The sequence below is a fragment of the Gobio gobio genome (genome assembly GCF_949357685.1).
Source record: "Gobio gobio genome assembly, chromosome: 7".
Taxonomy (NCBI): Eukaryota; Metazoa; Chordata; class Actinopteri; order Cypriniformes; family Gobionidae; genus Gobio; species Gobio gobio.
The window spans coordinates 30,798,891-30,813,106 of NC_137103.1; the positions used below are offsets into that span (position 1 = coordinate 30,798,891).

At 36.6% G+C, this 14,216-nt stretch overlaps 1 protein-coding gene across 1 annotated transcript in view; it reads left to right on the top strand.

Annotated features, from left to right (window-relative positions):
• Positions 1-9,877: 9,877 nt before the first annotated feature.
• dgkg (diacylglycerol kinase, gamma) overlaps positions 9,878-14,216 on the top strand; it is a 133,657-nt gene continuing 129,318 nt past the window's right edge. Inside the window, exon 1 of the mRNA XM_079821271.1 lies at positions 9,878-9,980. The gene's annotated coding sequence lies outside the window, so the exon portion shown is untranslated. The remainder of the gene's footprint in view (positions 9,981-14,216) is intronic.

Consider the following 14,216-nt stretch of genomic DNA (forward strand, 5'->3'; position numbering starts at 1 on the left):
TTTATGTTTGGCACTAATTTCAACAATTTCCATTCCATCTGCTTGGATCCTTAAGTGCACAGTGAATGATGAAAACACATTTACTTAAATTGTTGTTCTGTTTTGTTATTATAATGGGTCATTTCCATTTTGCAAAACAGACAAAACACTTTTGATTGAAACCTTTACATTTCTAACTCTTTGCATACAATTTATAGCGTACATACTTAGATACTTACACTAGATTATGTTTGAAGGAGAGCAAGATAAAATTTAATATTCTCTTTTGATTTGAATGTGATCTTAATAAGATCTTGAATATCAGTTTAATTTCATAAGTTATTTAAACTGTTGTAGTGTATTTTACTGCAGTCCATTAATGCAGTGATGTGCTACTTTCATGTAGGAATGGTGTGGTTGTCTCACTTTTGGTCTACTTTTGGTACACAGTATATGAAATGTGTCAAAGAGGCAGGCAAATATTTTCTTATGTAACACAGTAAGCTACACTAACTACATATTTGATGATTTGATGTCAGACAGAAAGGGGTCGTAATTGTGTGGGCTGTCAACAGGCACCCAAGCCAAATGTTTTTGTGTTGTGGGTCGCACAACACTGTTGTAGAAGTGTCTTTGTGCAAGGAAAAACAACACAGAAGCAGTGACCTTTTCTGACTATAGATAATGAGAGAGGAAACCAGCCACTGTGAAGTATAGAACATCGTCAGCATTGGGCCATGACAGTTGTTGAGAGAAAGTAATTGAGAGAAATAGAGAAATGCCAAAGGGAGGTGCCAATTGTGTTAAATGCAGTTTGGTGGTGTAAAATGACCCCAAGAAAATGAGAAATGAATTGCCATTATTGGGTGTGAAAAAAAAAAAAAAAAAAAAAAATAATAATAATAATAATATATATATATATATATATATATATATATATATATATATATATATATATATATATATATATATATATATATATATATATATATATATATATATATATATATAGTTAAATTTGACAGATTTCGTCATGTTCTGTATAAAATAGGACGCAGCATTGAGAAACGTATATGTAACTAATTGTAAAAATAAAATAAAATAAAAAATGGAATTATGCTCACATGTTGAGTTGCAAACCTAAACTTGCATATCCCCTTGCGCTTGCACTTGTTTTGGTGATGTAAATGTGAATTTGCTATTGCTGTTGTTCAACCTAAATCTAGAAAGATTTTTATATATATATATATATATATATATATATATATATATATATATATATATATATATATATATATATATATATATATATATATAAGATATACACTGTAAAAAAAAATCAGGTCTCCAATTGAAAATTTTCAAGTAACCGATCACATCTAAATTTGTCAGTTGGCCAAATTGAATTTCTGTGAATTAATTTTTTTTAGATGTGATCGGTCACTAGAACATTTTCAATTGGAGACCTGATTTTTTTTTTTTAAGTGTACAGGTGCTGGTCAAAAAGTTGCTTTTTTTTTTTTCCACTAATTCCATTCAAAAGGTGAAACTTGTATATTATATTCATTCATTACACACAGACTGATATATTTAAAATGTTTATTTCATTTAATTTTGATGATTATAACTTACAACTAAGGAAAATCCCAAATTCAGTATAGATAATTCATAGATTTTCTATGGGGTTAAGGTCAGGCGAGTTTGCTGGCCAATTAAGAACAGGGATACCATGGTCCTTAAACCATGTACTGGTTGCTTTGGCACTGTGTGCAGGTGCCAAGTCCTGTTGTAAAATTAAATCTGCATCTCCATAAAGTTGGTCAGCAGCAGGAAGCATGAAGTGCTCTAAAACTTCCTGGTATACGGCTGCGTTGACCTTGGACCTCAGAAAACACAGTGGACCGACACCAGCAGATGACATGGCACCCCAAACCATCACTGACAGTGGAAACTACACTGGACCTCAAGCAACATGGATTGTGTGCCTCTCCTCTCTTCCTCCAGACTCTGGGACCCTGATTTTACTTTCATCAGAGAACATAACTTTGGACCACTCAGTAGCAGTCCAGTCCTTTTTGTCTTTAGCCCAGGCGAGACGCTTCTGACGCTGTCTGTTGTTCAAGAGTGGCTTGAAACAAGGAATGCGACAGCTGAAACCCATGTCATGCATACGTCTGTGCATAGTGGTTCTTGAAGCACTGACTCCAGCTGCAGTCTTTATGAATCTCCCCCACATTTTTGAATGGGTTTTGTTTCACAATCCTCTCCAGGGTGCGGTTATCCCTATTGCTTGTACACTTTTTTCTACCACATCTTTTCCTTCCCTTCGCCTCTCTATTAATGTGCTTGGACACAGATCTCTGTGAACAGCCAGCCTCTTTTGCAATGACCTTTTGTGTCTCGCCCTCCTTGTGCAAGGTGTCAATGGTCGTCTTTTGGACAACTGTCAAGTCAGCAGTCTTCCCCATGATTGTGTAGCCTACAGAACTTGACTGAGAGACCATTTAAAGGCCTTTGCAGGTGTTTTGAGTTAATTAGCTGATTAGAGTGTGGCACCAGGTGTCTTCAATATTGAACCTTTTCACAATATTCTAATTTCCTGAGATACTGAATTTGGGATTTTCCTTAGTTGTCCGTTATAATCATCAAAATTTAAAGAAATAAACATTTGAAATGTCTGTGTGTAATGAATGAATTTAATATACAAGTTTCACTGTTTGAATGGAATTAGTGAAATAAATCAACTTTATGATGATATTCTAATTATATGACCAGCACCTGTTTATATAATGTAAAAAATAATCAAAATGTATTATTTCTTTGATGGAGCTAGCTGTTCATCAGTTAAATTGCAGCTGCAAGGACACTGCAATCACATCACTGCAAGTTGATTATAATATTTTTACGTCTTTCCACTTTCTCATTGATGTTAAATAAAAGGCTGCAAAATGCAAAGCCCTGGCCATCTGTCTGGAGATGAGGGCAGCAATTTATTCTTATATAGTTTCTCGGCCAACCAGGATAGGTGGCACAAATGGAGCATTTTAATTAAAAACTGCTGAGACATTGGGGGACATTGCCAGCACGGCAAGGGTTCCCCACACAAACACACTGCTTCATCACTGCAAAACAAATAAGACCAACTGAATTATTCCAGCAATGAGGGGAATAGTATGTTTTACATAAACCGATTACATAAACAAGGTATACAGAAATTCATATTTAATATCCTGGGAACTTTCTGCCAACACTGATAAAAATAAATCTGTGGTGTAAATATTACAGAAAAAAAACCCTGAATTTAAGTAAATTCTATATTAGTACTCAATTCAAGCTCGTATAATTTAAAGCATAAATATAATATCAATGTTATAAAATTAAGTAAAACATACTTTTCTGATACTCTGGCTCATAATGCACTGGGGTATGAATAAATAATGAGGTAGATTTTTCGCTGTTTTTCAGCTGTATTTACACAGTTTTATCATTGGTTTTGTTGTTAGGTTTAGGAACTTGCCATTTTGCGACATCTACAGTAAATTTTCTTCACAAAATAACACATTCATACTCAAAAACAATCTATCGAATGTTTCTGTCATTGTGTATTGCTGTTGTTGACCTCCACATGTGAAATGTAGCTTAAAAAAGCTGTGAAAAAACTTGTGTATAAATTAAGTAAATTTGACATATTGTTTTTTAAATGCCAGAGAAATGCAAAGTTTATTCTTTATTAAAAAATGGGAGGGTTATAGAGTTTATTACAGCATTGAGGAAATTCCCCAACAACACTAGACTAAGCAATAAACTTGCATTTCCATTATTATTTATGATTTTTTTATTGATTCACTGTAATATAAGCATTACAAATGGCTTTGCTCGAGTTGTAACATTTTCTCTATTTAACAAGTGTACGTATATCCTTAAATGCGATGATGTACACGCCTATATACCATTGCGTACCAAAACTATATGTGCACTATAAAATTGAGGTCATAAAGTGGTTAACTAAATCTTTTACTAAAGATACTACACTTTTTGAGCTAGAGACCAAAATACATTTCAGCTAACCGAGGGGATAAGGTTATGCTTTTGTCCATTGAGATGTTTACTAGCATTCCAGGTCTCTGTATTCCCTGGGAGGTTTCCATCACTATGGTGACAGCAAGCTGCTGATGTCATTGCCAGGCCATGCCATTGGGGTTGGTGGCCTTCATTCGGTCTCTTTTTCCCTCTCCCTTTCGTTTACATCAAAATCTGAGCATTAGATCGGTAACGATATGATTAGAGAAGAATCTCTTCAAACCACCTCTATGGTCAGCAAATTCATTTGCTGCTTGGTAAAACATGTAAATATGAAACCGTGAAAACAAGTTGGATCATTTGGATGGATGTTGCCTTTTATTCTTCCTCTGACTGCTAATTACGTTCTCTGCAATGAGCCCTAGAGGCATGCTAATCACATTAGCACCGTATTTACAGGGAGAAGAGGTGTCTAAGGTGTAGTTTTACACAGGGGCAGCTGGAATATATCTATAACAGAGAGGTGAAGGAAATGTTTTTGGGAAATGTTCTGCTGATATATGCATGTCATGCTCATTAGCTTACATGAACTTTCAGTTCCTTATCATTGCACATTTCTTTGGTCTTTTCCAGCCTAGCCTTGGCTTCATATTAAGCCAGATGGTGTAGTAATAAATATCATTCAGCACAAGAGAAAATGTGGCTTGAGCTACATTAACAAATATGGTTGCTGAGCACACTCAGCTATGATCTTTTACTGTATAGTTTGTTCTGTGATCCTAATGTTGCTTGTTAGTAGGGCTGTGCGATATTGAAGAAAAATGCGATATGCAAAACCTTGTTAAATAATGCGATATTCGATATGCGATATGATATTGCTTTAAGTGTGTAAAATCTATTTAAATTATATATTTTTAAAAAATATTTTTAAAAAGAAACTGAGAATACCATTTATGTGTTTCACATCAAGCGTCGCTACAACTTCTGAAAGTGACCAGTAGTGTTGTAGCAACAATTAATGTCACAAATCTGACAATATAATTTTAACATCAATGTAAACAAACAAAAAATGTAATGTCAATATTTAAATACCAAGAACTCTTTGACTTGGTAATATATAGTTATATCAACCTAGAACTTAACATCAGGAACATCCAGGTAAACAAAGACACCTGAACTAGGGGTGGACGATTATTTTTGTTATTTGAATTTATCTTTGTTATTAAAAATAAGAACTAAAAAGCAGTAGTCTTCACATTAATTAAATATACACTGATACATAATAAAGCTACAAAGGTTATTCGGCCAAGAGCACTGAGTGATTTTCTCTTTTTCTTTTGTTGTTTGACAGACAGCGGCAGGTTTACTGCAGGTTTATTAGCAAGCTGTCACTTTAAGACCTAATGCACGGATCCTATTGACACGCATTCGGTTTCTTTCTCCAACTCACATCGTTCACTTAAAGCATAACCGACTGTGTTTACATGAATACTCGTCAAGACAGCCATTTTGAGATACCTGTGTGTGTATTTGACAGTTTGAGTGTGTAACAAGGCACGAAACAGAACTGAAGGGATCACACTAGGGATGAAACGGTATGGAAATTTAACATCACGATTATAGTGACCCAAATTATCACGGTTATCAATATTATCACGGTTTTGTTCAAACGAGATGAAAGTGTTCAAAAAGAACTGATGCACTCACTTAAAACATTTCAACAAGTTTTATATTTGAAAATCAACAAACAACAAATAAATCAAGCAGCTCTATGCACTTTTTTAAGCTAGATTCAGTGGGATTTCCTTCCTTATTGGCCGTCGTCAATAGCAACGCATAACGCATAAGTAATAATAATTTGTCGTAAATATAATCTCTAATATTATCTCTGATGAGAATATTGCTTGAGAATATATTTACAGTGTTCAGCAATGATGCATTTAAATCTAGCATATTTTGTGTTAGAGCCCAAACAGTATCCAAGTGAAATAATGCATATCCATATTTCCATATGATTTGACAGTTTATTTTATTAAATATCAAAATGTGTGCATCATACCTGACACCTAAATGATCACTTTACAGTCAGTTTTATGACTGTCATTCTCTTCAAATGCTATTGAAGTCAGAAACGTGTATAACGTTACCAATGTTGTATGTAACTTTAGAGACGGTCCCTAAATTCACCAGCGTTATGCCAGTCATATCAGATGCGCTGTGCTTCTGCTGTGTTTTTAAAACCATTTTCGCTGCTGAAATAGAACAAAAACAGTACAACCACTATATGATGAGTGAATCTCCTGCGTACATCGCACGTTTATCTCTGCTTTTAGTGTAGATTTCAGCGAGTAAGAGCGGCGCGCGCTCTGAATGAAACTCCGGCTAATCTGAACGCCTCTGATTATGAGACATTGCATTCATAAACTCAATAGAAACACGTGTGAGTGGTTATAATGCGCAACGCGATTATAACAGATGGCTTTTGAGAAGACTATTATAAGTTCAACAGCCAGAGTGACTAGTGTGCAGCCGAAATAACGTTACACCCGCAAATGGCGGTTGTTAATGTCAAGCCCTGATTATCCCTTAAATGTTAGTCTTGACTAAATTTGTTCGTTCGCTTCACGTTATTATTTCCCAGATGTAGTTTTGGTATTGAGGTCAAAGTCCACTTGCCGTTCGTAGTTTTGAAGTGTTTCCCCTATTACAGTGACTTTCTTCTGGCATGTTCTGCAGACAGGGTGACCATCTTAGATTAAGTTTCCCTCAGGACTTTTGTAAAAGCCAAAATATGACCACACCTCAGATTTGGTCCTTTTAGAGGCTGAACAATCCCCCGAGTGCTGTCACTGCCTTCTGCCATTTCTTATCATTCAAAAAACAGCGGTGCGCCAGACTGACGCTGACTAAACAGGATTTACCGCGAGTTTTCACAACCGTGATAATCACACGCGGTTTTAATGATAATAAAATTTTATACGATATTACTAACCGTCACTAAATTTTATCGTGGTTTATCGTGAAACCGGTAATCGTTTCATCCCTAGATCACACGCTTTCAGAGAGGCGGCTTGTGCGCATGTTTCTGTGTGTGTCAGACAGCAGACAGCGCGAGACTGCAAGTTGTTGTTTTTCACAAGTTATTGCGTTTAATAACTCTTTTTAAAGGCAAGCAAGTCACTTAAAGGGTTAGTTCACCCAAAAATGAAAATTCTGTCATTAATTACTTACCCTCATGTCGTTCGACACCCGTAAGACCTCCGTTCATCTTCGGAACACAAATTAAGATATTTTAGCTGAAATCCGATGGCTCTGAAAGGCCTCCATTGGCACAATGCACTTTACACTCTCAAGACCTATAAAAGGTACTAAAGACGTCATTACAATCCATCTCATCATCAATCATGATTCGGATCGCGTGTCAAACTGCTGATATACGTGACTTTGGCGATCCAAACCGCTGAATCGACTCACTGATTCATAACGCTTCGAAGCTTCATGATGCATTATTTTGAAATCGGTCATCACCTATATAAGTCGTTATTTAGGTTTTTTTTGCGCACAAAAACTATTCTCGCCGCTTTATAAAGTTATTGTAGAACCTGCACTGTAGTGAGATGGATTGTAATGACGTCTTTAGTACCTTTTATAGGTCTTGAGAGTGTAAAGTGCATTGTGCCAATGGAGGCCTTTCCGAGCCATCGGATTTCTGCTAAAATATCTTCATTTGTGTTCCGAAGATGAACGGAGGTCTTACGGGTGTCGAACAACATGAGGATAAGTAATTAATGACAGAATTTTCATTTTTGGGTGAACTAACCCTTTAAGTAACAGTCGTGTGCCCAGTCTATTCTCTGCTAAATGCGTCGACCTAAAATGTACACTTTTCACAATGTTAAAGTAGCCTATTAAAATCATTCAGATATTGCGTGCCTTTGCGATTATGCATATCGCGATATGTACATTTGATAATAACATTAAATAATTACTTTCTCACGAGGTAGTGATAGTAATGGACACTGAACATGGCTTCAAAAATCTACTCTGAAAAAATATGACCTGATGATCAAGGCCAACCGAACTCAATAAATCATGTATCTACTTTAAGACCATTGAAAGAAACAAATATTATATTTCCATGGAAGCAGAAAGATAAGCTTATTAAATAATGATGCAGTTAATTCAAAATGCATGATATAACAAGGACATACAATTGCAGGTACACTCAGCTTGTGTTTTAGTGAGAGAACAATTCAAAAGTTTCTCAATGGCAAGACATTAAAAAGCAGTATGGTTTTCCTTTCTCTTGTCCAACTTTAGAATGTGACAGTAATGTATCGCTGTACACCACAGGGGAAGCACCACCTCCGCTGCCCCACCACAGGCACAAGGCAACCTGCTCTTTGAAAATCTATTCCCAAATTGCATTCCTAGACTTGCCAACTTCACTTCATTATTTCCACCCTCAGTAATAACATATCTGTCAGTGGTGGGTGTAATGATTAGGTGCCATTGGGTTTTGTCCCTTCACACTGTGAGGTCCCGCTGAAAACCCTGTTCTTCCCACCCACCCTCACATGCAGGCTGAGTCAGATCGCTCTTTGCAGCCTGCTGTCTCGAACCCCTTCTTCTCCACACAGCTTCTTCCCATCTATTGCTCATTTAGCCTAGCTCATTCTCATGGCTGATGCTTAACGTGGCTGATTTATCCACTGCCGCAGTTGTAGGATCTGTCTCAATAAACATAAGTTCCTTCAGACCTCTCACAGGGGTAAAAAAACAAAACATCCACATGGCGCTTTTCTCAAAGTAAAACCAATTACCTGACGGGGTCCATGTGATTGTGAGCAAACAGTGAGGCTGTGGCTTGAGGCAAGCTGTAAAATGATACAACTGTGGAAAAGTAATAATGTTCTGGAGCTCATTGAGCCTAGTTTGTTTTATTGCGAAAGCAAACAGCACTTATCACTGAAGGATGAACTCTCCAGTGGTGTATTTATAGCAACCTAATAGATCCCAATTGTGTAATCTTTTTAGGGCAAAATATTGATTTTTCGTAATCAGGACCTTCCTTTCTGTGTTTGACTGCAAAAAGTGGGATTAAAACAATACGCTGTTTTTAACGTATTATTATGTTTTATAAAAACCCAAAGTCTCTCAGTTTTAAGGTGTAGTTTGATTTGTTCAGCAATATTAAGCATAAATTCAGAACCCCAGCTGCATTAATTTCTCATGTCTTTAAATTTTCAAATGCAATATCTACTTTTTAAATCAAAAGTGAATTATTTAAACCTAACGCTGAATTATTAAAAGCTGACACACGTAAGCAAGACAGCTCACCACGGTTAGATTATGGTTGAAATTCAAATTTAAAGGTATTTTTTGGTCATTTTCCCCCTCACTTTGTCCAATCCTTAAGCTTGATTTCAACATTTGCCTCTATAAATATTTGTGTGATTTAATGTCAAATGGTATTCAGTCCCAATGCGAAAAGGAAACTCATACAGGGAGATGCATACAGTATAGGTGAGAGTTATTCCCTTGTGTCTTGAGGGTATGATACTCATGCTAATAGTGGTGGTAGCAAATGTACTGTGTGCATAGTAACACTAATGTTAGCCATTCATCAAGAAGCTGCCAGAGACATTGATTCTCAAGTCAGGGCATCGAAGTACATGATAGATTCCCTGTCAGTGCTGTGCTGGTGTTATTCAGGCACCTGTATATAATGAAGTGCATGGAATCCATAGAATAATGTCACAACTGAAAACTGGATGGCAGTGTTTTTAAACACTTGTGCAAAGCTAGTGCCGTTGCTTACATCAAAGGAAATGCTGAAGTGAGAGCAGGAGGTCCCTGCAGAGGAAACCAGAGCTCTATCTCTTTGCAAATGTGTTCATGACTGTGGTAAAAAGGCGAGCTGAGGATTTCAACCTGTCTTTGTCATTGTTACAAGCGCTGGAAGTTTCTGTCCTCAAACTGTGAGTTATTATTTAAAGCATTTAGTGAATTGTATTTCAAATATATCGTTGCACCTCTAAATTCTGATAGGTTAAGCCACATATTATGTTGTTGACAAGTGACTATAAACACACCTGTGCCTGCACATTCTATATTTTATGTTGCTTAGCAACCACAAACAGTTATGATAATTAACTGTTACTTATAATAATATTATCATAATATATACTTATAGCCTAATAATATTATCAAAATGTATTTTTTTTTATTGAATATAGTTTACCCCTTACACAATAAAAATTTTGTAATACATTCCAAAGACATTGCTTTTTATTTTTCTTTGAATTTATATTGGCTTTTGAATTTATGTGTTCACTGAACTTTGATTATAACTGTAAAAGAAAATCTTTGTAAGTTGTAGAGCTTATAACTGTTATATAATGTTAATATACCAATCTGCATGAATTACCAAAATCTGCTTTTTAACTTAAAAGGTGGTCCAATGGAAAGCCAGTCAGTTTTTTTTAGAGTTGCCTTGTCTGTGAGAAAAGGATAAGACGCAGTCAATTTTTCACCTTGTGTGTGACCTTTATGCACGTGTGGGTGGGTGTCAGTAACATGCAGTATCAGGCTGTGCATGTGTGAAAATGTATTGCACTTCTCTGGTTTTCCCAGAAATGAGTGCATCTCTCTAAGTACCCATAGAGTCCTCTTACAGGTGATTGTGTTTGAACTGTGATCATATGTGCCTCAGACTGCTTTATCGCAAGCATATTTTTTTCTTATGTACAGGCTATTATTGTTTTATCTGCATGTAAGTGCCTGTTGCTAATTCAAAGAGAATCTGTTCTTTGCAACGATAACTCATCTTTTTTTGATCTTGGTTGATGTGAGCCAAGAATTACAATTAAAATGTTCTTGGATAAATCTGATGTTTTTATGAAATTTAAGCTTGTCAGCTTTGCTGTAGTTGTTTTGTGCTGTGCTTCTTCATCTTCTCCATCTCCTCCCATCTCTTCCTGTCCTGGTGTCTCTGGGGATGAGCCTGCCAGCCCAGTGATGTAGCTTTGGATCACATTATGGGGTAGAGATTTAATGGAGCCACATGGTTGTCTGTCACAGACTGCATTAATGCAGAACTGTTTGTCCACTGCATCCATTGGTGGTCATATAACTAGTGCTTTCCCCCCCTCCCTTTATTTCCAACTCAGAGAGAAAAATATAACAAGGCATACGTTTCAACATAGCCTTTAGGACATTCCTAATCTGTCTTTTTGCTATTTTTATTTCCACATCTGTAGCTACTTAATAGTGCGGAAACTTGGAATTACTATGCTGGATTGTTTACACTTTAATTGGATCACAGTTTGATGCTGCATTGGGAAATCTCACTTCCTGTTGTTGCAATATGCAATACTCCATGAAGTGAACCTTGGATCCTGTAAAATTGTACTTTTCCTATTACAATTTGGTGTAATCAGTCTTTTTCTGAGCCTGCCGCGAGTGACACTGAGAAAACGAAACGCATGCAAGGTCTGAGGTATAATGAATGGATTTAGATTTTTGCTCCAGATATACACTTTTCAAAATAATGTATTATTTTTAAATGCAACAATTACATGACAATAATTTGAATGTACTGTAGTATTTGTAAAAATGTAAAGCAAAACATAAGTGTACAAACTGTTTTTTTCCCTATGTCGACTAGCAGCAGAATCATTTAGTCGACTCATCTCTAGTCTTTACATATCAATTTAAATGTAATGTTTCCTTGCTGAATAAAATCATTTCTTAAAGAAAATTACTGACTCCAAAATTGGTGTTTCTAGAACCGATTTAGGGAGGCTTTCAGCCACTATCTTTCCTTTAAAATCAGTGATAAGGATCATAAAAGTGGCCCAGTCTTCTGAATATAGTGTTTAAGCTTGAAATCCTCATGCATGGAAAAGAGCAACTAGTACATTCTGTACAATTTGGATAAAATAATCCTTTAAGCTTCATTGCATGCATGTTTTACAATTCACACTCTTCCTACACACTCTCACGCATTCATAGTATTAGGTCTATTTGTTGCTCTAAAAGATGTGCAACAAGGCAGTTCTTGCTAAATGACCTGCGATGGCTGGAGAGCGTGAACAGTCTTGCTTATACTGCAAGGTACTACAGCTGTGGACAAAAGTATTGGCAGTGACATAAATTTTGTGTTTTTGCAAAGTTTCCTGCTTCAGTATTTGTAGACTATTTATTCACATGTTTCTGTGGTATACTGGAAAACAATGATAAGCATTTCATAAGTTTTAAAGGCTTGTTTTGGTCAAAACATTCCATATATGCAAAGAATCAATATTTAGAGTATTGATCGTTCTTTTTTACAACCTCTTCATAACCTAATTCAGTCTGGCATGCTGGATATAATCACTGGGCCAAATCCTGACTGATGGAGATCCGTTCTTGCCTTATTAGTGGTCTGAGTTTATCACAATTTGTGGACTTCTGCTGGTCCACTCACCTTTGGAGGATTGACCACAGGTCCCGGGAGTTGCTTGGCTAATATTTCAATGTAATGATCTCTGAGCCACTTAATTATCACTCTTGCCTTGTGACATGGTACTCCATCTGCTGGAAAATGCACGGATCATCACCAAATTGCTCCTGGATCGTTTGGAGAAGTTACTCAGGTCGTTTTGATACCATTCTTTATTCATGGCAGTGTTTTTTTCTTGCACCAGTCTTTTGCTGTTGAATTCTTATACTTCCTGCAGAATTTCAGTCTGTCCTTGAGGTTTTTCTCGGAAAGAAATGGCTTCTTTGCTGCCCTTCTTGACACAAGGCCGATGTCCAAAATTCTTCGCCTCACTGTGCATGCAGATGCAGTCACACCCAGCTGCTATCGATATTGAGCAAGCTCTGCACTGATGGTGTTCTGATGGCCTTGCAAATAAAATAATTTTATTTTGAAATGCGCTATTTGGCTCTAATGCAGCCGTGTCTGAAGAGCAGTTTTGAAGCCTCAAAGTCGCCGTTGCCATCTTGTCATGCTTCCGGATAACTTACAATGGGCAAAGAGGAGAGACGTGGCTGGAGCTGAGGTGACAAAAGACAATCCACCTGTCACTCAAAGTGGCCACGCCCTTAATTATGCAGAACTTTAAGGCTTTATATAATGTAAACGAATGAGAAAAAATTCACCCCCCTCACAGTTGTCATGAAGTTGTCATTTTCTGCTGTAAAGTTTGGGCATTTTAACATGGAGCTCAATGACATTCTGCTCCCTTTTAGAGCCTGTCCCTAGCGGCTAGTCGATGAATTCAGGTTAAGTCACATGTTATGTCACAAACATGTTTACAGCCTGGTACAAATTGTGGTTTTGGTCTATACGGCTAATTTTGCCCTTCATGACAACTGTGAGGGGGGTGAATTTTTTTATAACTCATTTGTTTACATTATATAAAGCCTTAAAGTTCTGCATAATTAAGGGCGTGGCCATTTTGAGTGACAGGTGGATAGCCATTTACCTGCTATCTGTTAGTCATCGCATCACCTCAGCTCCACCCACGTCCCGCCTCTTTGCCCATTTTCTATTATCAGGGAGTGACGCACAATGACGCGCTGCCAAAATGGCAACGGCCAGCTCGTCCCTAATTTACGCTTCAAAACTGCTTTTCAGAAACCTATGGGTGGCGTCACGGACACTACGTCCATATTTTTTTTACAGTCTATAAAGTGACTTAAACTGCAATTCATCGACTGGCCACGTCTCGTCTTTTTGTCAATTTTCTGTTATCTGGGAGTGACATGCATGACAAGATGGCAAATGCCAACTTAGCAATTTTGTTGCTAGATTTAGCAACTTTTCTGTCTACCCTAGCAACTTTTTTTTCTAAAAGCACCTAGCAACAAATTTTGCAATTTAAAAAAATTATTTGGCAACTTTTAGCAACTTTTGGAAAGTGACTCTAAATCCAAACAACACAAGTACAAGCTAGCTCAATAGACTGAGTGGTTCATTCATAATTCCTTAAGATGTGGAAATCGCTGTGAAATCCGTGCAGCAGCAGTAGCACGCATTTCACATTTTTGGCAAAATAATTTAAAGTTCAGAGTACAATTGTTTGGTTAGCAAGTCACAATAATTAAAAAAAGACAAATATATAATTTCCTACACAAGTACCATTAACGCTTTAAAAAGGGCTAATGCATGCTAGTTCACTCACTGCAGACAACATTTAAGTTTGTTTCTTTTACAAACAAATCTA